This window comes from Aotus nancymaae, unplaced genomic scaffold, assembly GCF_030222135.1.
Source record: "Aotus nancymaae isolate 86718 unplaced genomic scaffold, 86718_ANA_hifiasm-v0.15.2.pri h1tg000004l, whole genome shotgun sequence".
Lineage (NCBI taxonomy): Eukaryota > Metazoa > Chordata > Mammalia > Primates > Aotidae > Aotus > Aotus nancymaae.
The window spans coordinates 54,528,904-54,555,739 of NW_026988415.1; the positions used below are offsets into that span (position 1 = coordinate 54,528,904).

A 26,836-nucleotide genomic window follows, 5' to 3' on the forward strand; every position below is an offset into this window, starting at 1 on the left:
AGTTTGAACACTTTGGACTATTTCAGGCTATATATGATCATTACACATGTGATTTTTAAAAAATGTACATAAGCCCTTTTACTATGGCAAAAGATGCAACAGGATGATATAGTGAAAAGCACACTGACCAGGGAGACCTAAATTCTATTCCAGACTTCCACTAAGATGCTTTTGTGACCTTGGACAAGTCACTTCAAAGGAAATGGAACCTTCTGGAAAACAACACATTAAGTCAGTAGGTGTAACTGTTCATAGCTCACAGTTAAACAGTATTTGTATTTTAAGTTACTTCCAAAAAAGTACAAGCTATGCGTAAAGACAAAAAATATCAAAAATGACCTGTTTTGGTTTTATTCTGTTTTTATTTTGTTTTATTCTGTTTTCACGTTGCTGATAAACACATACCCAAGACTAGGTAATTTACAAAGGAAAGAGGTTTAATGGAGAACTCACAGTTCCATGTAGCTGGGGAGGCCTCATAGTCGTGGCAGATGGCAAGGAGGAGCCAGTCATGTCTTACATGGATGGCAGCAGGCAAAGAGAGAGGTTGTGTAGAGAAACTCCCACTTTTAAAACCATCAGATACCATGAGACCCGTTCACTATCATGAAAACCACACAGAAAAACCCAAACCCATGATTCAATCATCTTTCGCCAGGTCCCTCCCATAACACGTGGAAACTATGGGACCTACAAGATGAGTTTTGTGTGGGCACACAGAGCCAAACCATATCATCTTCCTAATGAAAAACAGAAAAATCAAATAAACTAGAGATTCTAGGTTATGACAGAATGCCTAGGAACATGCATTTCACTACAATAATACCTACTTTTTTCATTTGGAGCCACTAATAATGAGAACAGAAATAAAACCCTAAGCAAACAATTAAATACATTTTCATCAAAACATTGCTAGTTATGACTTACCTCAGTGTATTGCTAATTCAGTAGAACCTGAGTATCTCATCACAATTTGCATTTGTTCTGCAAAGAAATGTTAACCCTAACCTAGATTTCATATCTAAGAAACATTTCTTTTCTTTTCCTTCCTTTATTAAAAATCTCAAATCACTACATAATTCCTAGGTTAAATTAGTTACCACCAGTAACTCAGTCTACATGAGAATGGTGAAAAGTTCATGGAATCTTAAGTTACTCCTAATTAAATTGATGACGACTTCAGGCAAGCCATTTAGCTAATCTGGACTAGCCCAATTCTTCATTTGAAAAACAGAAATGGACAAAAGAAAAGGAGGATAAATATGCTGCCCCAGCTAATCCACAGGGTTGTTTGAAGTGTTAAATGATTATACATAAAGGCTTCTGTCAAGAAAATATTCACAAATAAATATCACCTTTATGTAGAACTGTGGTTTTAAAGGAAACTTTACAATAAGGATAGTGTTTTTCTTATATTCAGTAGCACTTCAGCAGAGTATGTGTCATCATTTATACCTTTAAGTCTAACTCATGGTATTCACTAAAGAAACTAAACAGGGTTTGCTTCTCTAACAGCAAAATACATTTTTTGTAATAGTTTCTAATAATCTAGTTCTTCCAATGGAAAACAAAGTATATTATCAGTGGATAAAACTATTCACCCCACATGGTTAACTACCATTTAACTACAGAAATGCTTGAGTGTAATTCACATAAAATTACAAATCTGAAACCTACCAAAGTTCTGTGATCAAGCATTACCAGTACTTAGCCAGAGTAATACACCTTGGTTTATTATTAACAGTCTATATCTAAGCCAACCCATAGCCATAATTTTCCTTTTTGCTCTGAAATACTCTCCGTCTAGACCTATTATCTCAAATATTTTTATCTTCACAGATAAGAAAATTCTTTGGAGTTTGACTCTGGTTTCTGAACCTATTTGGAATGAGAACCAAATCTTAATTTGTTTTCCAACTTAGTATTTCCTTCTTATTAAATCTGATAACATCCTTATTTCCTAGTCTATTAACTATTATATGATTGTATGGTTATGTTATCATATGTTTGAAATTATTAAAGCCAGGGATATTATAATAATTTTGCCAAACAAGAGTCAATAAGTTCTCACTAAAACTTTCTAATACAAATTTAAAACTCCTAAAAAATTAGATATAATATATTCTAAATTTTTATTTAATATATACCCTTAATTATATTTGAACCTAACAAATTGGTGCATATATTGGCTGATAAAACAAATATTATTCTAGGGATAAGAACAAGGATCTAGTACTGTCTCTGAAACCTAAAAGGTATGTGATTTTAAGAACAGAAAAACTTGCCTTGCCTCTTTCCTCATATGACAAAAATATAAATATATGCAATACCTGTTTCACAGAATTGTTTTGAGATTCAGATGAGATAAAATCTGCCAGAGTACCTTAAAATGAAATGAAAACAATTTAAAAGTGATAATGTAATTATTTACATAGTAAAACTAAAGGCAATATCATTAATATTACTGGTATTTTCTTTAGCTTTTGTGTTAAGTTTCATTATAAATCTGCTTTGATTTTTAGTTTACCTGTTTCAAAAACTTAGTAGATTCAGTTACAACCAAAGCACGTTCTTAGGTGATCTATTAATGAGAAAACCTGCAAGTATTTTTGCACTAACCTAATACTTGCTACCATTGGCATAGGATATAAAGAATATATAAAGTGTAATGATATTTTAAAGAAAATATTGTATATTATGTTCTCAAAGTGTCTTCCATTTCTCTGAAACATGATACTTATTTGAGTTGTCAGTCCTTATGTTGGAACCTAACTCTAACCTAGAATTGTCATTTTTTCCTAACGAATATAATCTATCCAATTCCTTTAATGTTCTTACTAATTCTTTTGTGATCCTATCATATTATTAGCAGTTAAAAGTACTTAGACATTTAGTATATATTATATGATACTGTCTTCTGGCTAATACTGCTCAGCCTTCACTGCCATCTCTTTAAAATCTATTCAAGTATGTAATTTATGATTAAAATTTCATCCAGTTATGTAATATTTTCCTGTAATTAAAACTAAACTTATTCTATTAAGATCTACTCAAATTGATTCTGAAGCTGGAAACAGAATTGACTTAAAGATATGAAACAGAATTGGAATACTCTGACAGCATTATTTTAATATTTTGAACAATTCTAATATTTGCTATATTAACCCAAATTATTTTATATTTTTTCCAGTTATGAGTCTGAAATAGTCTTATTTTTACATGTATTTAATGACATATGAATTTTTATTTTAATGCCATTGTAAATTAACTCAATTGTTTCTCATTGTCTTAAAACATGAATAGACTGTTTTCATATAACTGATATTTCTAGTTATCATAGAGTAAGTTTTCTTCTCTATTCTTTGGTAATAGAATATGAAGATGTTTTGCTATCTGTTTATTTTGTCTTGATTTTTATACTTATTTTCCTTTCTGTATATTTTGGATTTTCCCTCTTAAAAAAAAAAAAGAAACCTAAAAAGATATAGGATATTTCAGCTGCTATAGGTGCCTTTTCAGGTACATGGAAACAGTCTATGCTTAAATAATATGGTTTGGATTTCTGTCCCTACCCAAATCTTATGTCCAGTTGTAATCCCCAGTGTTAAAGAAGGGGCCTTGTGGAAGGTGATTGGATTATCGGGGGGTGGATTTTCCTCTTGCTGTTCTTGTGATAGTAAGTGAGTTCTCAGGAGTTATGGTTGTTTAAAAGTGTGTGGCACTTGCCCCATGATCCTTCTTCCTCCTGCTTTGGCCATGTGAGACATGACTCCTTCCTCTTTATCTGCCATGACTGTAAGATTCCTGAGGCCTCCCTAGCCATGCTTCCTGTACAGCCTGTAGAACTGTGAGTCAGCTAAACCTTTTTCCTTTATAAATTACTCAGTTTTAGGTAGTTCCTTATAGCAATGCAAGAACAGACCAAAACAGAAAACTGGCACCAAGAGTGGGGTTCATACCCAGATGGGCACTAGCTTAACATTATTAAGTAATGTTAAGGGAAATGAAATCCAAGACAATTTTGGCAGACACTCAAGTTCATTTAGCACTTAAAAAAACATTTTAATCCAATTGGTCCTTTAGCTCACTGAGATCCTCAAATTATTACCATCACACAATTATTACCATTTTGCTGTTGCTGTTAGTATCTGAGCTTAGTAGCAAAGACTAGTACAGCCAGGCGCAGTGGCTCACGCCTATTATCCCAGCACTTTGGGAGGCCGAGGTGGGTGGATCACGAGGTAAAGAGATCGAGACCATCCTGGTCAACATGGTAAAACCCCATCTCTACTAAAAATACAAAAATTAGCTGGGCACGGTGGCGTGTGCCTGTGGTCACAGGAACTCAGGAGGCTGAGGCAGGAGAATTGCTTGAACCCAGGAGGCGGAGATTGCGGTGAGCCGAGATCAGGTCATTGCACTCCAGCCTGGGTAACAAAAGCGAAAATCCGTCTCAAAAAAAAAAAAAAAAAAAGACTAGTACAGTTTTATTGGGAAGGTGGTGGCTTCTAAATCTCAATGGCACAATGAAGACATTAATTCTAACAATGAAGTGAAAACTTTCAGTCGTTTCCCTAACCTTGCTAAAACCATATCGTGCCTCCTAACAAGCACAATTTAAACAGTTACACTTGACTAATTGCAATGGTTGCTTTCAATGTCATTTGTTTTAATTTGATACTGTTTCTGAGCTGTGCATAAAAAAATGTGAACTATGACAGTTTTCCTAATTTTATCATGAACGAAAGGTTCACTTAGATTAAGGGACTATTTTGCTGTATTCGAAGATAAAAGTCTAGTTGTGAGGAAGGTGGTTAGCACAGTGCCTGATTTACCATTAGTTTCCACTTTGAGGGCTTTTTTTTTGAGATAGCAAATACAAAATAATCTCTACCAAGTGTCTTTCATTGTTGCTGTTATTGTTGCTCTGCAAAATGTGAATACTAATAAGAAAATAAAAAGAAGGTCTTCAAATTAGGTAACTGAAAATTTAATTGGCTACTTGACTCTAAAATCTGAATGATTAGCTGATATGTTCACTTTTGATATTTTACAAACCAATATCTTTAAGGATCTAAACTATACTAAGACTTCTCAGAGCTTTTGGATTTCTTTAAATAGATTTTAACATATTGGTACACTATTGACAGTGTATGACCAATGGTTTTCATTTTTAAAATGGTATAATGGTATGTACGTAGTGTCCAGGAAATAGATTCGACTGTAAAATGAGCAAGTAATGGTTGTTATTCTGAACTACAGCTTCAACCAATATAATCACATTAAAGGTTAAAATCAACTTTAACCTCTAAATGCTAATAATTGTACATCTATTTGAATTTTAAAACTTTCATCCATTGCAAATACCTAAATTGTTTATTTTTTAAAGAAAATCTTTTACCCTTGGCTTACTTCATCTTTATCATCCTTGTTTACCAAACTATGAATTTGCACCTTTCAGATAACTGTAGTTTAAGGGGCAGCAGCTTCTATTTGTACAGAGAGCTTGTTAGAAATGCAGAATTTCAGGCCTCACCTAGAATCTACTGAATCAGAATCTGCATTTTAACATTTCCAGATTATTGGTCTGCTCATTAAAGTTTGAGAAGCACAGGAATAAAATGTAAATTCCTAGAAACTGGAGTTTAAAACAGTAAGTTGTTAGCAGTGATGCTGATTGATTACTAATTGTATATTGACTCTATTTCTTTCTAAAGTGTTTTGATTATGTTATAGATGCCAGCTATCCAATTTTTGAGCATTAGTGTTATATCCCCATATCTGTTACTCCTGTATGAAGTTCTGAAGCATTCAGAATGTCTGTGACTTTCAATGAACTCAAATGCCCTTTCTTAAATTATCCTGCTTTGCACTCCTGACAGTTATAAAATAGCCAGCATATATTGTAACTGCTTTATTTCATGGATGCTAAAACTGAATTCATGGACTAAGAAAGGCTGCAGACAAGGAAAGCTTTAAGAACTGTGGAGGCTGACTGAAGGGCAGAAGGTCACTGTCAACCTGAACAAATTCTTTTCTGATCTAAAGAGAAAGACAAAGAAAATTCTGTCTGCTGAGCTCTCATGTAAAGGTTTTGTCCTGTTCGCTTGTGTTTGGTGTGTTTGCTTGTGTTTGGTGTGTGTGTTTATTAACTATTCTTAAGCCTCTCTTTAAAAAAATTTAATGTGTTCACGTTTTGGAAGATTTTGATTCTTGCAACCTAGCAAACAACATCAAATAACACTTAAGGTACTCTTTTTTTTCTTTTTTTTTTTTTTTGAGACTAAGTCTCGCTCTGTCACCCGGCTGGAGCACTGCCGCGCGATCTCAGCTCACTGCAACCTCCGCCTCCCAGGTTCAAGCAATTCTTCTGCCTCACCCTGCCAAGTAGGTGGGACTACTAGGCATGCACCACCACACCTAGGTAATTTTTGTATTTTTTTTTTTTTTTTTTTTAAGTAGAGATGGAGTTTCACCATGTTGGCCAGGATGGTCTGGATCTCTTGACCTCGTGATCCTCAGCCTCCGAAAGTGCTGGTTTAGAGGCATGAGCCACCACGCCCAGCCAACACTTAAGGTATTCTAAATATACAGTATGAGAAGTAAAAGAGAGCTATCCTAGGCAGTTTCAAAAAGGTTGCATATTTCAAACTAAACTGAAAATGAGGCCCTATCCTCCAATGCTCTGGTAGTTCTCTTTCTTCTCTATGTGATTTCCTTTCTCCTCTCCCCCTCCTCCTCTCTGTCACAAAGTAAAATAAAGCAGTCTAAGATTATTCAGGAAAGAAAGGAAAGCTTTGCTTTGGCAACATTTCCCTGCCTATCTTTCCCTGACCCATACTCCCTAACAAACGCACGTATGCCCTGACATAGAGAATGAGATTATCCAGCAAACATTAAATTTTAGAAAATGCACTCAAAATCTTCCCCAGATTATATTTAAAATTTAAAGGAAATGAATACTTCATTCTTTAGGGTAAATATGCATTTATAAAAATAAAACCATCCTTCCAGGTATGTATATTTCTAGCCATTTTAAGTAAATGGGCTTTTCCAATCATTTTTTTAAAAATTAAAATACTTAATGCATTGATACTTTAATTCATTCACTTGTTTTCAATATCAAAGCACCATTTCAATGTTTTATAACATAATTTGCACAATATAGGTGTTTTTAATAATCTCCATTCAAAACAAAATGTGGAAAACAGTATTTTCTAGATCTGAGTCAGAAGAGAAATTGTTTACCACAACAAAAAAAGCCCAAACAAAAAAGTTTTGGATACATTTAACTTTCTGAGAAGATCCTATTATTAAATTTGAGCAAAGGTAATTAAAAAGCCATACATGATAGTGTTTTAAAATTCTAAACACATTGGAAAGCAGGGAAAACAAGTATGTTTGTGGAATAAATTATTTCATGCTATCACCCAATACCTTATGTGAACTCCTGTATCACTCATTTCCCATATCTGAGGCTTCCTTTTCTTATCTGTAAAATTAGGAGTTTGGAGTAAATTATGTTTCTGGTCGCTTCCACTTCGAGAGTCTACAAAACCTACACCATACTTGGTGGGCTATAATGTAGATGACAACAAATGTTTGTTGAATTCAATTTAATGTGATTATATATTACTTTGTTGTTGATCATTGCTTTAGCCCTATTATAATATAAGCTTTTCAAAGACAGTACTCCCTAAAATTTCTTTAAGGGCCACCCTTCACATTTAAAGTATTGCTATGCTGGACAAGGCATAGGTTTTTAGTTATTGATGGTTAATGAGTCAATGCAGTCAAACTGATAATATGTGCAGAGCCAAAGTACAAGGAAAGATGGTCCTAGATGTCTACCGCTTTTTGTAAAATATCACAGGATTTTTTTCCCTTTGGAAAGTGCCTTGAAATAACTTACAATTCCTTCATTTTACTTTTGGAGAAACTGAAGTCCAGGGAGGTGAAGGTTTTTGCCCAAGGTCACTTTCTAGAAACTAATAAAACATAAATCATAAAATACCTTGTGTTCACACAATTTAAATAAACCCCTGCTCTCACTGGACCTAAAAAGAGTTTGTAATCTGAAGACAGCAAACAATGATTTGTATCGTTTAGGTTGAAATGATACAAATCCACACTCAACTGATCACCAAAGTTACGTTGCTTCAAAAATGTCATGCCAGGAAAAAAACACTACCTAAAAATCACTGGCAAACATCTAAAATAAATCTTATGTAAAAATATAGGTGTTCTAAAAGATGATAGGATAGTATAATATAGCACTAAATATTTGCTACATTAAGTAAACAAACTTTATGGACTGTCATTATGATGGGTCATAATTTAAATTACTTGTGTAAACAAAAAGGAAGGAGCTTATGAGCATGTGCTGTTAACATTTCAATAGTTCTACCATTTTATTTAATACCATATAATTTTAAAAAAGCCTAGTACACAAAAACACTAAATAGGAGTATATAATGCTAGTAAAAAATTAATTGACAAACTTATTTTAATATACTTGAATGTACTCGTCTTTGAATTTTTTTATTTTCTAATCCAAGACACATTATATGTTTTTGCTTTTTACATTCAGAACTTTGACAACATATACTAAAACATATAAGAGAGGCAAAAAGGGATGTCGGGAAAAGACCTGGCTTGGAGACTAATCAATCCTCTTGAGGCTTCCCCTCTTAATTCTGGAAATCCTTAGGGAGCTGATTTCACCAGTGGGACTTTCGGTATCCCCATCAGTAAAATGGGTATAACCATGTCTTCTTTTTCTGTTCAAAAATTTTTTATGTGACTAAAATCATTTTAAATTATATAAAAATATAAAATACTGTACATATTGAAGGAGTTAATTAAAAGAATGACTCAAAACAAAGGTGACAGAAAACAATCTTTTAGCTTCATTTTAGGTGATGATAGTAACTGAATTATACAATCAGTTAAAAATCTCAATTTGCATTCTAATTACTTAAAGATTTTTAAAAGAAATGCATTTTCCTTTAGTTTAATTAAAATCCATCAGCAAATTAATTTTATCATTGTCATGCTAAAAGTTATGCTAGATTATTAAAACAGAGAAAAATATTCTTCCATAATTTATTCTCTTCTTTCATTTTTCTTTCCTCCTATTTACCCAAATCCACACATTCAAGATGAGCAGATTAGGTGTACAAAAATCATTCTTTCAGATTTGGGCTGGAAACAAAAATTACACCCACTGATGTTCTTTGTTTTCAAATTTATTCTATTGATCAAATGCTTAACACAGTAGAGAAAATTAAAAGGGCAGTTTAAATCCTTGAACAGTTTAAGATTTTTAGATTGCAAAAAGATAATAGGAATATTTATGATTTCTGGCAAGCCACTTCTCAAATTCAAAACAGTAACTGAAAAAGACTCCTTTTCCCATGTTTTGGTGCTGTTTGATAACAGGAATGCAGTCTTTCCCCAGACAAAAAACACTTTCACTCTAAAATAGTTTCTCTATCTGATAAACCTTTATTTTATAATTAACTTTGAGCAGAGCATAAATCTTAAGGGACCATGGCACATAGGTCATTTGATGTTGTCTCCTAACAAATGAAGATGACCACATTTTAGAGATGACGCCTTCATGAAGAATATCTATTGGAAAAGAACACCATTTCAAATATGATTAATTTGAATATTGCAAGCCAGTTTGGAACATCAAGGCATCTTACCTAGTTTTCTTCATTCTGGATACAGAATGATCAATAACGTCTTCAAGTAATAGAACTCTGCTCAGACAATGACATGTAATTTGGAATATCGTAACATAAAGTCAATCCAATTAAATGTTCCTAAATATTTTATTTTTCCCGAAGGTAAAATTTATATATGTCTTTGATGAAAAATGTATTTTTAAAGCATACTCTTTCTTCCCTTCCCAATTCCCAGTGACGTTGAATTAATTCCACTGAATGTAGACAGGACAATATGAGAATTGCGTCTTTACTATACACACAAAATTTTCTAACCGTGCACTTAAAATAAGACAAACAAGGGTTCCTTTGCCTCTGAAGATTGGTAACTGTACATGAACACACGTTGACACAGGCCTTAAAATCCTGTGTGTGGGTGGGGGGGGTCTGTTGATGGGGGTGCCTTTTCAAAATATTTAAACTCGAGCCACTATACCAGTCCTACAAAGCAAAAAGAGAGAAGAGAATAAAAATAAAGAATTTTCACTGAAAATATAAAAAGAATGACCCATGGGAAGAGAATACAGCAGAAAGGATGGGATGCTGAGAAACAGTGTCAGGAGTGTGTCAGTGAGAAATTCAGAAAGGTTGGAAATACTCCCCAAAGTACAATATTTGAATCCCTAGCCACAACTGAAGGAAAATAGACATTTGCAGGCATAATAAATATATATAACAAATTGAAGGAATTCCACTAAAAGTCTTGTGTGCAATAAAACAGCAAAAGTCACCTAAAGGAAGAAACCTTGATGAAGAAAATTTGGCAAATCTAAGCAAGTTTGAAGTAGAGTGGCCTTTCTTTCTCCTTAGCTCCTTTGAGGTCAATGAAAGGTGGATCCAAGGTGGCTAATGGGGAGGAGAATGTAAAAACGTGGAAATCGGTGGACAAATTAGCAGGATAATTAACGCAGGTGAAAGGGAGTCCAGGGATGGCTTACTTAGAGGAGGAAAGAGAAGTGAGACAGCTGTTTGTTACTGCCTAAAGGGAGGAAAAAGACAAGATTAAGGGCCTTTAACTGGTTGCAGAAAGAAGGCTGAAGTGGGTAAAATGTTAGATAATGTAGGGTTCAGAGATGATGCAGGGATGTGGGTGGAAAATGGGGTGGGGTGAAGATGAGTGTGCTTGCAAGTGGCTGAAGGAGTGTGGGGGTGTCTCCCCAGGACAAAGAAAGTTTAATCAATAGGCGGAAGATGGGGAATTTTGAAGACTGGATGGGGAAAGTGAGATGAGTAAAACAATCTAAGTGGATAGATGATGATGCCTAAAGAGAAATTTTCTTCCCCAAAGTAGCTTTCCTTTGTTTCTTAGTTACACTGATTAGTTTTAGGCCCTTTTCATTCATTTGTTCTCTTTTCCGGATGTTATCTTCTTAACATATATGCCTCCACTCTCTACTGAATGCATCAATTTATTCAATTCTTCATTTAAATGCAAACAATAATAATATTTCTAATGTGTGCTGTCTATTGCCCAATTTTCTCAGGCTATTTTTTCGTTGTTACTTTAACAAATTTGCTGGGAAAAAAAATCTTCAAAGGTGTCCTAGGTCTACAAAACAGACATACACCTCAAAACTTTGTAGCAAGACATCAAGCCCCCTCATGCTTACTTAGTCTGTATGGGGCATGACCTTCCAGATATATTTCCTCACTAGCCACTGACTAGGAATACCTATTTTTAAAGCCACAGACCTCTCCTTTATGAACCTTTTCTCAACCTGTTAACAAAAATTAACTCCTCCCTCCATTATGCTCAATTACACCATTGATCACATTGTATCCTAGATCTATAAAAGTGTCCTGGCTCAAAGAGGCCCATGCCAGTTTGTCATACTCTCTTTTGTATTCCTAGAGCCTAGCACATCGGCACAGTAGGTGGCTAATTAAAGTTTGTGGATTCTTTAGTGAATAAATACAGGGATGACACCTCCTTTAAAATATGGGAAGCAAGATTATTGGAGAGAATTAGCTTTCAAAATTTCACTCCCTGAATAATTTTCTTTCCCAGTAAGAAAACATGGCAGCCACATATATTTCTTCAATGTAGCTCGAAGCCAGGGGTTTAGATAAACTCTCCTTGTTGATGTGCCTCCCTTGCTCCACCAAGAATCTTATAAATCCTAGCTAAAGGCTGTTGTGGACTGCTTGCGCAGAGAAAAAGAATTTTCTGCTTTCTGAATCTCCTTAACCAGATTTCTTCCCTGCCACCAGCAGCCTGGAAGCTCTCTATCAGGAATTTCTATCTTGAAAAAAATATAAAGTTTTGAATACCAAGAGAGGGAATAATATGAAACCTACATTCCCTTCTGCCAGGGCTTTCTGCTGCTGAACCGAGCATTACCTGGGCGTCCATCAGAATCCATTCCGGTGATAAAAAGGCCGCGAACCCGGGGGAAGGGGCAGGGAGTGGGGTACTCAGTTGCTTTCAACCCTTAGCAAATGATTGAGCTCTAGAAAATGAATATGTTTTTATGCTTGGTAGGAGTTTCTTTCCCATTCCTGTATTTCAAACGCACCGCAACTTTAAGTTTACTGCCAGCTATACGTCATGAAAGGGACGCTTTTCATCAAAGGGAAGAAGAAAAGGAAGGGGGAAAAATCCTAGTTGTACGAAATGGAGTAATTCTTTGCTCCTGCTCCCATTTCCCACATCTCTCACCTGCGTCCAATCCAAAACACAATAGGTAAGCAGTTGCTTGCGACCTCCCTGGAAGGTAATTTCCTCTGGAATGTAATTTTGCTCCAGACGCCGGTTGCCTCTACACGCCCTGCCTCTGCCCCTCCCTCTTGCCCGGTGCAACCTTCTCCAACTGCATGCTGCCGCCCTTCTACCAAAGCTAAAGAAGGAATTGTCGGCAATCAGGAAAACAGATTAGCCTCCAATGTGGGAAAGCAGGGGTTTGCTCCTTAAGACGAGAAGACCAAGCTTAGAAGGGAAGCCGCAGCGGGCTTCCGTCTTAAAGAAACCTATTCCTGCATCTTCCCAATTTGGAGCGCGTGTCTCTAAAATAAAGAGCATGGTGGCCTCTCCCCTATGGCAGTAGAGGATACAGGCTTTCCGCAACTTCTAAGTTCCAGTTTCTTCTTTCAGTGAAGGGGACTCCCCAGCCTGCGTATTTGCCTAAGGTTAAAAACCCTCCCCCACCGCACAATTTTGTGCGGAAGATGACCCTCCCCGCCTTCTAGAGAGCTTGCTCTGTGACAGGCGCAGCAGCAGCCATGGGGTTTTAAAGAAGCCGGTCTTCACAGCCTTCTTTTTAATCACCCGAGGGGAGAGAAAACAGCAGAAATGTAACACCAGTAACTACTATCATTGCATCTGGAACACTTGCCCTCTAAAATGCTGCTAAATAAGTAAAATCACTGTGAATAGTGAAGGTGCAAGTTGAAAAAGGGAGAGAGCTCGGGCGCGGAGGGAAGGAGGAAATGGATGGGGGGAAGACCTCAAACTGGGTTTGATCCCCTGGTTTAAAACCGGCGGCGACCAGTCAGCAGTGGCCACCCCCGCCTCCCTCGCCTTAGCACGCCTCTGAGGAGGAGGGACTGGAAGGGGGGCGCTGCGAGCCGGAACGCAGGAAGGACCGAAGGGACGCGAGGGCGGCTGCGCGCAGGGAGCGCGCGGGGCAGGGCTGCTTGCGCTTGCGAGTCGGACTTGCCACTCGGCTTCCTAGCGGTCGGGCCAAGCCTCTCTGCAGCTGACATCATTGCCAGAAGGAGGGGCTGCCCCTGCGAAGGCGACTGAAGAACAGGGTTCTCAGGCCTGGTAGGCAAAGGCGCTCCCTCGCCGCTTGGCGAGCCTGACGCCCTGGCAGCTGCAGCGGGACTCAGCTTTCGGGAGCTGCACGCGGCAGTTCTTAATTTAGTCGAGGGAGAAAGGTATCTTTAGACCTTAGCGCATCCATCTCTCGGTTCTTTCGTCAAAACCGCCCGCACACAGTCCGTGCTCTCTCAGATGAACCAGACAAAGGCAAGAAGGGGGGAAACGTGTACATATACTATTACTTCGACTTGCTTTCAATTGCTTCCCCACCCCCACCCGCGCTGCGACACACACACACAGACCCACAGTGGAAAGGCCAGCCCTGGCGCTGGGATTTCCTGCCGGGATTGCGGGACTTTGTTTCAAATAAGATGAAAAGTGGAATTCCATCAGTCTTTACCAAGTTGCAAGGGTGCCCGCAAATACCAGTTCCTTTTCTATTTTGAGTCACACCTGTTTTACTTTTTAGGGGACCTAAGAAGACGGTCGCTTTAAGTCACAAAGCACCGCTATCTTCTCAGGTGTTGTGCTTGGCGTTAGGAATTATCCGCATGCTCCTCAGGTTGTTTCCTGGCTGCAGCGCTAAGAGCGCACAGGCGACAGTTATGACACCATCGCCTCCTCCCCATCTTTGCTGCCCCCCCTCCCCCTTCTACCCAGATTTTCAACCACTTTCTTCCACACACTTTTCTTCGTGCAAACAGCTCCTAGGCTGGGTTTCGATCCCATCTTGGGATGTTTACACACAAGACAAGGACACTTTTCAAAAATTTATTTTGTTTGCTGTTGCGCTTTCATTCTATTCGTTTTGTCCTAACCCCTCTTCCCCACGGTTTTTGCTTTGTGGGTGTGTGCCGCAGTGGCGCAAATATCGATTCCCAGCCCCCAGCCCACATTTTGCATCGGAGAGGCTAGAGTTCCCCACAAGTGCTTCACAGGATCACCCCAGCGCCCCACACCCTAAGCCGCAGGCGGGTGAAGCAGGGGAACGTGGAATAAATCATTCTGAAGCAAAAGGGCCCATCTTCCGTGAAGCTCTAAGAGTCTTTCCTTGGCAGAGGCAAAGAAGCGGTTGGGGCTATACATTCTGAGAAAGTGACCTCTCCTCCTACCCCTCAAGTTCCTTTGCGACTAAGCGCTCAGACGCAAGTTCCAGCTGCAACCCGGGCGGACTGCTGCTCCGCTCTTCTAAAGTCTAAAAGATGCACCCGTTTGCGGCTACTCGCTTTTTAAAAGTCACCTTTTCCGGTGAAGCTTTTTTAAAAGAGACATTCCTTTTCTGGCGGGGTGGGGGTTATCGCTACGCACTTTAAGAAAAAGAATTCCTTTGTGAGGACGTGAACTGTTTCTCGGTTCTCTTTTAGAAAACACCATCTATTCATGGGATAGGTGGGCGGTTTATTGATTTATTTATTTGGCTAAGGGATTACAAGTCATTTCTTTAGATGTCTGGCAACACTCTTAGAAAAGTCATTTTTTTAAAGAGAAAATGATGCCGTTTTTCGGCTCGATTATAAGTTGCCTTAAAAAAAGGTAGAATTTTCACACCTACCATCTCCATATCCAGCAGGTGCTGGCTGAGTACAGTCCCATAAATAGGGCGGGAAGGAAGGGCGGGGAGGCGAGCGCCAAGAGAAACAGCACCGGGAACCCTGTGCGCTCCTGGCTCGCGTGGCTCTCCTTCGCTCTGCGCCAAGGGTCGTACCCTCAAAGGTTGGAGCCAGCCTGGCAGGGATCCAAACCCGAGCCCCCAGAGGAGCGCAGCGAGGCTGGGGGCAGTTTCTCAGCTGGAGATATCTCCTCTCAGCTCTGATCTCTGCCAGGTGAGTCCGGGAGTCTGGGACGTGCTCTTCTGTCAACACCTGACCCAATCTTAGAGTTTCCCTCATCCTCGCTAACTAGCTGTACCCATTAAAGGGAGAGACCTTTTTGCACAGCCAATGTCGGGGAAATTCCTGCTCCGACACATTTCTGACAAAAGTGAGAGTTTTCGCAAAGTAACCAAGCGCATTGGTGGTAGTGCTAAAAAGATACTCTCCCTGAGCTCACCTACGGGGTTTGCTCTTTCTCTTACCTCCTGGGAAGAGAAGGGGGAAGGGAGAATAGCAGAAGCGTCTTTAAAACCACTCCTTTGTCATAGTTCAGACCTCAGGCGCAGGCAGCGGGCAGTGTCCGCACACTAAGGGTGGAATTCACGCCTCCCTGGCAGCACCCTATACAGGTACCCAGTCCGGTTACTTACCCACTGAACGAAGCCTCTGTGAGTAGAATGAAGAGGTAAACGAAAGGAGAGAAAAAGGCTTCCGCCCGCTCCACGGAGACTGCGACTGCTGTAGCGGGCTCTACCGCCACAGCTCGCAGTCCGCAGAGCAGCCGGAGTCGCTGAGGCAGTTTCTGAGGCTATTCGGGCCGCCCGGGCTGCCGGTGCTGCCTGGGTCGCCGCTGCCACTCAGCGCACTCTGTTTGGCTTGCCTTCCGCTTTGCCGCGCGGGCAGCTGCGTGCAGCTCCGGCTTACGGCTCCTCCCGTCCCGACAGTTCGCCGACTGCGAGGAGCCAGTGCCGAGCCAGCCCTTTTCAATGGCGAGGAGGAGGGACTTCACAGAGGGGGAGAAAGGGGAAGGAAGGGGGGTGAACCACTGAAAGGCGTGGGGAGAGAAGTAAACCAGTGTCCGGGCCGCCTGCTGGGAAGGGAAGGAGCAGCACCAACTGCTGAGTACCCCCCTCTGGTCCCCACTCCCTGCACCTCACATCCCCCGTCGATCCGGGGGCGGCCCCTCCCCGCTGACGGAGAACCAGAAAGAAGGGCGGGGGAGAGATGGAGGTAAGCTTAGGAAGTTACTGCTCGCCTCCCAGAGAAGGAGGCAGAATGCGTGCTGGAGGCACTCTCGCGTGCGGGACCCGCTGCTGGAGAAAACGCGCCGCTTTCGGGCTGCTAGCTTTCCGGAGCAAAACCCAGAGCATGCAGTGTTCTCCTCGGTCCTCTGCTCGCTGCTCTCTTAAACTTCCCTTTAAGTTTCACTCATTCACATTTTCTCAGAGAAGTTTGATTTTTCCTGTGTGTTTTTCTTGTGATCAAGCTGGCTGCCCTGACTCCAGCTAGTTAAGCATCCTGCAGCACCATTTTCTCACACAAAAAATACTTAAGGCAGACTAGGGGAAGTAGGGGCAGGAGTCTGGCAAAGTCACAGTTGGAGCTGAGAGACTGTCTGCATATATCATACTCAACTGTGAGCGGGGTCTGGTACTTCGATCGCCTGTCCAGATTGATCCTCTGAGGGCAGCGAAGGGGTGTGTGTGTGTGTGAAAGAGGGAAGGAGAAGTTCTAGCGATCTAGCATTTGGCTACCCCAGAGATCAAGCAGGAGTGAGTCAGGCGGCATTGCTGCCAGAGACCAGGCAGCGTCGCGGGCGTGGACGGCTCATTTCCAAGGTAGGAGAGGGTGCAAGAGAGGGAGGAAACCAGCCCGGAACCTCATGCCTGGTGCTTGCCAGCGAGCTCTGGCTGCCTGGTGGGCGACGGCTGGGTGGGTATCAGGGTGTCAGGTCCCCAAGGACCACTAAAGCTGCCAGGAGCTATGTGGCTGGTTTATACCTGCGAAGGGTCGTGGGTATGAGAAAGTAGGGGCTAACTCCCCCTTTCACGGCATGTGATTAATAAACAACATCAAAACCATGCCAGCTGGTCAACTCTTATTCTTGTTTTAAGAAGCAACTCCTTAAATTTACCCAGAGGCCAGAGAATGAACCAGGTGAATTTTCTAAAGTCCTCTCTCCAGAAAAGTGTAGGATTTTATGGGGAAAATCTACTTTCCGTGCTTATCCTGTAGAAAAACTTATCTTTCTGGTGCTGCGCAATTTTTTGAAAGAATGTTGCTTTGTTTTTTCTGAAATAAAAGGAGAAAAAGTACAGAATGTTTTAGAGTACCAAGATCACAGTATCCATTCTTTACTTTTATTTTTTTGTCTACTGAATGGAAGAGGAAATGACATTTATATAGAGATAGAATATGAAGAAGGAAAAAAAATTGTCAAATTTTAATAAGTTCCTTTTCTCTAATAGCTTCTTCAGGGAAAGTTTTTTAACTGAAGGCAAATTCTTGTGACTTTTTTCCCCAGTATATCCTTCTCCACCTTCTTAGCTGCCTTCTTTCCAATTTCTGATAATTTAAAGGTTAAAATCTTCATTCAAATATTCCTCACATCACTTTCTTGCATATTTTTATACCCAAAGCCACTATGAGAAGCATCAGCATGGCAGCTGAATGCAGGTCTGCATGAAAGAAAACAGAGAAACACCTGTGTTAACTTGCACAGGTGTGAGGAGACACTTCACTATTACATTTTAGTACTCCTGTAACTAGCCCTCCATTCTTCACAGTATCCAGCACATGCATTGTACTCTTCTTAGGAGCTAGCAAATGTCTGAGAAGGGAAATCAGAAGCTGCTAAATGGTTACAGCTCCGACTCTTGGGGATTGCACTACTGTATGAGACTGTGTCATGGGAGATGGCAGGAACTCAATGCAAATAAAATCACTGATTGATCCAGGGACGGTGTGGCAAAGCCATGCTATGGGAGTGCTTTTAGAATACTAATAATTATTCATAATATCCACATTAGATACCAATTAATTGATTTCTGAATATTTTCATTTACTCCCGAGGCAGGAGAAGGGAACAATTTGGTCACCGTTTAAAGTATTTAAAGTTATTATCATGACAGACTTAGAGGTTAATATTATTATTCCATTTTGCAATTCCTGAAACTGAAGTTCATAGAGGACAGGTGATTTGCACAAGACTATGGGGCTAAAGAGTAACAGACTCTAGATTTCCATTCAGGGTATATAACTCATAAATTCAGCTACATGGTTACTTTATAGTTAATCTGAATTCTTCTCTATATAATATGGAGCAGAACATTTAGTTTTAAGTGTATGGTCCAATAGAAAATGATCTGTGTAGAGTACAAACATTACTTACAGACCAAGGAGACTCTACTAGTTGACCTAAGTAATCCAGAGAATTACCTAAGAAATTGAGTCTGTTGAAAAGACTGACAGAAATCCACATCTGAAAATAATGAAATTTTTTTACCATTTTCTTTTCTGCTGTGTTCTGTCTGATGGTGGCACCAGTGAGTGGTGGAATAACCAAAAGCCAGGACACCTGGCAAAAAGCTCTAGGCATTCTAACTCTAAAAGGACTGATGAAGATTCTTTTCTGACTAGACAGAAGGACTGTACTGAATGGTTTTTTTTTTTGTACCCCATTACTGAATGTTGTGTTTTTTTTTGTACCATCTGCATTATATTAATTGTCCTATTAATCCTCCAAATCATTCTATGAGGTAGGCATTATTAGCCTTATTTTTTTTTTCTTAAAAATGAGAAAATAGAGACTTGGTTAAAAATGCCCAAGGTATTATAACTATAAAATCCACAGGAAATTCCAACGCATGTTACTTCCAGTCCATTGTGCTGCCCCTCAGCATATGCTCTTCAGATTGTGTAATTACGCATTTTCAGAATGTGCATTACATCAAAAATTTTACGATTAACAAAAGCCCTCAAAAGCAAAAAGGGCACTGTGGGTATCTGGGTTTTGGATGAGGTGTCAGGAAGGAACTGTGATATTTATTGCATTTTGTTTCTTCAGTGTTCCCTTTAGGAACCTTGACCAGGGCTCTGCTATGATCATAAAAGGGAAATTATAGTAATATAGATCCATAAACATGGAAATATGTCTATTCTCTGAGGGATAAACTATAAAGCCATTATGATTATATAATTGATCAAAGAAGAGTTTTCAAAAACATCAGTGAGTAAGGATGTTTCTCAGGCCTGTAAGAATTGATTAAAACCAAGAAATAACATGTCCATCTAAAAAGGGATTGATCAGCCATGGAATCCTGGTAAAAGAACGCTCCTAAGATGAGCATTGGCAACACCTATTCATGTACACTTTCATCTCTCTGGCAAAATCACCCTTGATATGAGATTGATGAAGCCAATCAAATATTGTTATTTCAATTCCCCTTGCATGAAACATCCCTTATCAAGCAATCTGTCATCTCATTGTGATTTGTCTTTCCATAAAGTCTCTGTTCAGAGAGAGAATGTACAGGTCATGCTGATAGATGACAACAGAGTAATTTGTGTGTATCACATGACACTATTTTGTACTCAATTCCATTCATGTTTTTGCATCATATACTCGAAATTGCACTATACATTGCACAGAAATATTAGGTTTATCATTGCTATTGGAAAAGTAGATGGGTGTGTCGGAATGAAACAGCAAGCAAGATTGGATAAAACACATTCTCCGTGATATTTTTAATGTTTAATATTAAACCATCAGCAACAATTGCGATCAGTAGGAGGCAGTGATGCTCAGTGGTTAAGAAAAACCTTTGGTTTTTGACCAAATTTGGAGTCCTGGCTCTGCCATGTTCTGGCTGTCTGGCTGTGAAAAAATTAATCTCTAGACCTGTATTGTGGAATAAGATAACCCCTACCCACATGTGGCTACTGAGCACATGAAATGTGGCTTGCCCTATTTGATATATGCTTAGAGTGTAAAGTACACACCAAAATTTGAAGGTATATTACATAAATACACACACATACACACACATATGTAAAATATATTGGCCAGTTGCTGTGGCTCAATCCCAACACTTTGGAGGATCAAGGCAGGAGGATTGCTTGAACTCAGGAGTTCCAAACCAGCTTGGGCAACATAGTGAGACCTCATTTATACTAAAAGTAAAAACTTCAACAGGTGTGGCAGTGCTCACCTGTAGTCCCTGCTACTCAGGAGGCTGAGACGGGAGCATCACTTAAGCTCAGGACTTGAAGGCTGCAGTGAGCTATGATTGTGGCATTTTACTCTAGCCCAGGCAACAGAGCAAGAACCTATCATCTCAATATATAATATAATATAATACAATATATTATCTTTGCATATCAGTTACATGATGAAATGCTATATTGACTCATTGGTTTAATAAATATATTAAGTCAATTTCACCTGTGTATTTTAAATATTTTCAGAAAATTTCAAATTACATGTGTGGCTTGCATTACATAGTTTTTTTGACAGAGCTGTCCTAAAAAGCTACAATTCTTCATCTAAAATTGGAGATGATAACCTTTCCACCTCAGAATATTATGGTGATATTTAAATAAGGTAATTCACCTAAAATGCTCAGCACCATATCTAACTTAAAGCTAAAAAGTTGTCACTCTCCAAGACATTACAAAAATGTGTTAAGGAAAATTAAAAGATAACTTAAACCTCAATGGGATAGAGACTGCTTAAAGGAAAAGCCTTACTTAAGAATTCATTTCTCTTTATCCCAGATGAAATCATTTTACTTCTCTCTTTAAAAGCAACAACAAATATTCATGTGCTGTCATAGGGGTAGGGGGACAATATTGTGACCTACAGATATTATAGTGTATATGGAAGTGCTTTGAGATGTTAAAAGTACTTTCTCAATACCAAGCATTTTTACTAGCGTCATTTGTACAGGCAGTTTTACATTTAATTGGTAGATATTTCTAGCGTTCAGGCATTCACGTCACAAATGATAAGGTTGAAACTGGTACAGGTACACAAAAGACAAATGAATTTCTTCAAAAGCTAAAGATACAGAAATGGTTGGAGGTCTGCTAGTTGCAGAGCTCTCTGTTATCAGTAGTTTAACTGCTTTACCTAGCAGCTCACCAAATGCATAGCTCAGCTGGAGACACTAGAGGGTACTATTACTGAAAACACAGATGAATGAAATCTTTCAACACACTTCCCCTTCTCCACCAGTATAAAGTATAAGAATTTGAAAAGGGCATATCTGTGAAATAAAAGTAACACTTCTCCATTCCCTCCTGTACATGACTTACAAGGCTTTTTTGTTTTTTAAGACTCTATAATGGCTTAAGACGCTACCAAAATAAAATATATATATATATATTAGAAGTGTGCTATAGTGATTGGGCCAATAATTGGGAAAAGTTTGAAATCGTACTCTGCTCTGAGAAAAGCTTTACTGAAAGTCTGAGGAGGGGAGGAATAGAAGAGCTTTTTATGGGGGAAAGATTTTGATAAGAATTCTTAACTGCTCCAGCAACCTCTTTAATTAATAGGGGTGGGGCAATTGTTTGGTAGTCAGGTCATATAAGATTTTTTTTTTCCAGTAGGCTTAAACAGCTCCACATTTGCAGTGGTTAGAAGCTACAGCTGAGTTTCCTTCACAAGACCCTGGCAATTACAGCCTTATGTTTAATAGCTGAACTTTTTTGAAGCCCCGAGCTCTGATTGTAAATGATTACAAATGTGGGGTTGTTCTTAAGGTTGCTGTTTTCCCTGAAGAATGCATTTCTCCTACTGTACTCTTATTTTTCTGCAAATGATTAGCTGCAAACTGTACCAGATGAGGATTTTCATCTGTGTGTTATTGGCCTGTGTTGTGATGGCAGCACGTGAGTGGGGAAAGTTCTATATGGCCATCTCTTCAGGACATAGGTATCAGCTACTGCTTTCAGTTTAGGAAATGCACACACACATTAAACCAACCACATAATGTTTCCAAAGCAACATATTGAGATTGATGCAAATATACATTTTTCAAGAATCCTGGATTAATCCCACACTACTCTGAGCCTTCTTTACTTTTTAAGCCTCTTTATTTCTATGATTGTGAACTAAGTAGATTTAACTTTTGTATGCATTGTAAAATCAGTTATATTTTCTGATATGTGATAACGAATATACTGTGTATTTCACAGAAACGTGTAGGAAAACTGCTCTTTTTTTCCTTTTAAAAACAGTGCCTATAGCTTAGTCAATAAAGTATTTAATGAGTGACTATTTTGAGCCATTTTTAATTGACTGGACTACTGTAGACATACCGTTTTCTATGTTTACACGTGTGTTTAGAGAATTGGCATAGGATTTTTGTTTTTCCTTTGAGATTGAACAATTTTTTTCATCATTACTAAAACTTAGCTGAATGTCAGTTTCTGCCTTTAAAGAAAATATCCAAATCCAGGATTATTCTCATTTGCAAAAATGCAGCTGGTCTCAACTATTCCTTTTATATTTTGTTTCACATAAGGTAGAAAATGGTGAATCACTGTACTTCCATATAATTAAAAAGGTGTCTTGAATTTTAAATGTAATTGTCCTTTCTTGAGTAATTTCTAAATAAAGTGAAACCACAAAGGCAATTTGGCACACTATTGATTCTATCCTTGTTGTCTTTTTTTGTCAGGCTAGACAGTGAAAGGAAAGGGTTTTTTTCCTTTTAAAGAAAAAAAAAAACTGAATGAAAAATTGGTAATGAAAATAAAATACTGGACCTAGATTCCCACCTCTGTGAATGTTGTAATCATTAGTCTCCACGTTCTCTAGCCCTCTTGCTGGAACTTGAAGCACTAATCTCTCTTTCAGGCTGAACCTAACTCTGTCATAACAAAGACTCCTTCAGAAATCTTCGCTTTGTCAACTGATGGGTTTTTGAATTCGGTATTTTTGCAGACCCAGGGTTCAGTGTTCTTGTAGTGGATTGCCAAATCTGAGTTTTGCTCCAAGTGCAAACCTAGTGGTCTAGTTCATACAATGAATCATCTAACTCAGTTATCTGGGGGCACTGTAGTACCCATTGCTAGTACCAGAGCTCAGGCTCTGATAGTTGGAGCATTGGCACCATGCTTAGTTTCCATCAGTCCCTTTCCCTGGTGCTCTTGCCTCAGTGTCAAGGAAATATTACTTACTTCACTGAGGGTCGTGATCCTGAAAGGACAAACTTTTTAGCACTGTCCTACAAAGAAGATTACTTATGACTCTAGCTTCTCATTTTATGTTTTATATCCTTGGACCCTTTATGGAATATGCTGAAGTGGGTAGGTTGCATTTACCAATGCAACCTTTTGCAGTTTATTAAAATAAGTAATGCTACATCATCCAATGACATTTATTATTCTTGAATAGTGCAACTGAATTACTTAACCCCACACTGCCAAAACCAGATTTAGATCCCAAAACCAGATTTAGATCCCAAAACTAGATTTAGATAAATCCCAGATAACCAGAAGACAGTCTTTTACCCCCAAGTGGATTAAGTCTCAGAGAAGAGGAGAGAAGGAGGAAGGTGGGACCTAAGGAATAGACAAACTCAGGGTCCTGAGGAGGGGAGCCAGTAGGGGTCCTGAGGAGGGGAGCCAGTAGGGGTCCTGAGGAGGGGAGCCAGTAGGGGTCCTGAGGAGGGGAGCCAGTAGGGATCCTTTTTTCCTTTTAAATTATTTTCTTTTATTTTTCCTTCAACTTCACTACTATAACTTCTCAAATTTACACCATGCTACATCTCTTTCTAACTTTTCTACAAGTACTCCAGCGGGGTAAAATGTTCATCTGGAGACTGGTGTGGAGAGAGGGGAAGATGATAGGGAAGAAAGGAATTGAAGTCACCTCATGCCTTCATGATGATTTCCTTTCTGCAAACTCTGTAAGGAAGAGAAGGGTGTTAGCAGTTGGCGAATGATGTAAAGACGACAGATTGGTGTTCAAACCCTGTTCCCAAACTCCTAATCTCTTTACTTTGAGCTCCCCGGACCCGAGTTTAAGCAGTGTAGTCTGCGATACAAAGAGGAACTAGGAGAGAGGGCATCGATGGCGTGTGCATTGTGGCCAAGGCCCTCTAGGGGGCAGCAGAAGAACAAATTGGAGTTGGGGGAGTAGGCGTGGTGCAGAGATGGGAACAGGTTTATTTAGAGGATTTCCTGTGTGTCTTTAATATGTAAATATGTGTTGTGACTCTCCAGCAGGAGCATATTAAAAGTTTATTCAACCATGGGACCTTTTTGAGGTAGTATGAAAAATACTGCTTAGCAGTTGTAAAAGTGCTTGGCTCTTCAAACCTGTCAGCCTATCATGATGAGATTAATCACTCCGCATATAGCTTTTCCTTTCTATTAACATTCATGTTAACCCTTACCTTGCTGCTGCAAACCATACCAGACCCAGTTTCAAAACAGCAATTTGTGGATATGAAAATGAAAAGAAATAAAAAGAATAAATCTGTGTATTGTAACACAGCAACAAGAACTTGTAACTATTTTTGACATATTACATTTTTGCCTAAAACTTGTGATGTATGTACCACAATTTTAATTTAATAAGTTCCTTTTGTTTTGGCCAGGTTTTTACAGCATGACATAAAGGAAGAAGAAATGGCTATGATATATATTACCTAAAAATCTGGAAAGCCTCGATTCAATTTGTGATTTTATGACATTCTAGCTGTAGAACATTTGGTAAGTTACTCAAATTCTCTCAATTTCAGTAACTATGTATTAAGAAATGAAATTACTTTGAGAATTGTTATTAGAAAAATAAATGAGAATTTATTTATAAATTTTGTTATTAGAAACATAAAAATTGCTATGAAATACCTGATAAAAATATTTCAATGTAATTTAGCACTCAGAAAATTGGACTTCATTAGGCATCTAAAGCAGTCATTGAGGTACAATGAGGCAGAAGAAAGGGGAGGTGGGTAGAGCTGTATTATCCATTCACTCATTTGTTAGTTTATTCATAAACAAATACTTATTGAATAACTATATATTCTAGGCACTTTTTAGCCATATGAATACATTAAATAGACTTTGTACTTTATGTCCGGTTTTTAGTTCTATATAGTGACTTATACAATACTAAGTACAACCCCAGCATTTTATAAGTCACCATCCCTTTCACTACTTAATTGAAGTAGGCAGGTAATAGGGATTGGTAACCTCAATTTATTTGCATAAAATAAATATTCCCTCTCACTCCCACCACACAATTTGAATCTCTCTGAGGATGTATTGCACCCTGAAATACAGTCCAAAATTTATAATTCACATGATCATTTATATGCATGCCTATGTTTATAGATGTGGATACAGATATTGATATAGATGTATAGTGATGCATATTTTGCAGCAACGTGATGTTTCTATTTTATATCTTTTGAACAGCCACACATTGATTGAATAACTGATACAAACAGAGGCAGTTTTACCATGGAGCTAATGAAGTTTAAGACTGAGGGCCCTTCACTTACACTGGCCTCTTCTGAGGCCTGATATTTTCATATGAAGAGGCAATCCAATGATAGGCACCCGAAAATGTTGGAAAAAAAGTATTATACATATGTACATATAGGAAAAAACATAATGCATATAGGGTTAGGTAGTCTTTACACTTTCAGGCATCCATGGGTGTTCTTAAAATGTTAAAAGAAAAATATTATAGAGATGTGTCAAGAAGTTTATTATTAAAAGTATAGAATTTTCTTGGATTCTATAATGTTTGTGATATTTGTCAGCTTCTAGAAATATGTCCTTTGTTGTGAACTCTCCTTACTCTATAAACAAATATTCTGTTTATACAAAGTTTTGTACAGTAATTTTGTATTCCTTTTTTAGAGCGAGTTAACATGTATCAGTTTCAGGTTCCCAAAACCAGGATTCATCCCTATTTATCCATGTCAAAAGACCTGTCTTTTATTCTTCCAGAGGAAATACAAAATTTTTTAAAATGGAACTTAAATTACAAGTTTGGGCCTTTATGAGTAGATTAATGTGGGTCTACAAAAATAACTTCAAATCTTAATTCTGAGAAAAATTTAATAGTTTCTGTAGCTTTCTGAAGTATGATTCTTAGCTACATCAGGATTAAAGGGAAAATAGAAACAAAACCTCTATATACTTGTGGAAGACATTATAGTCCTTTCATTAAATTACAGACAGCGTGCAATAACTATATGTAGCTCTGTAAACTAGGACTGGCCTTTATCAACTTAGAGATTATGGAATTTGTTCAAGTTTTGGACTTTTGGTCATAAGACATTTTTATTCTCAGATAATCATCTGTCACGTTTAAAGGATATATGGGATTCCTGACAAATCAAATAAAATAGAAGTTTATAATGAACATAAAATAGAAAAATATCAAATCAGTCTTTCCTTTGAATTCTATGATGACAATTCTCTCTTGGATTAGGTTTTTCCCTCTTTGAACTGCTAAGTATATTATATTTCACACAAAGCAACATTAGTCAAATTTAAAAACTTTTCTTCAGACAAGTTGTCATTTTTGTTATTTTTAAATAACAAGATAGGAAGCAATTGCAATTTTATCTATTCCAGTTGACGTTCTGTGCTCTTATTACACTGTGTTCCTAAAAGATAAGAACATCATAATTTATAAACAAAGTTAATGTAAATAGGATTCCTTTATGAAAATACAGTGTAACTAATCTTCAGCAAGTCTAGGTTCTCATCTCCTGAATCTC

At 38.4% G+C, this 26,836-nt stretch overlaps 1 protein-coding gene across 2 annotated transcripts in view; it reads right to left on the reverse strand.

Moving 5' to 3' along the window:
• The window catches only part of PCDH11X (protocadherin 11 X-linked), an 826,171-nt gene extending 810,387 nt beyond the window's left edge, over positions 1-15,784 (reverse strand). Inside the window, exon 1 of one of the 2 annotated variants that reach the window (XM_012464585.2) lies at positions 15,734-15,784. The gene's annotated coding sequence lies outside the window, so the exon portion shown is untranslated. Of the gene's footprint in view, positions 1-12,390; positions 12,473-15,733 lie in introns of those variants that run through there. The other variant, XM_012464595.2, reaches the window with a different exon arrangement.
• Positions 15,785-26,836: the final 11,052 nt, after the last annotated feature.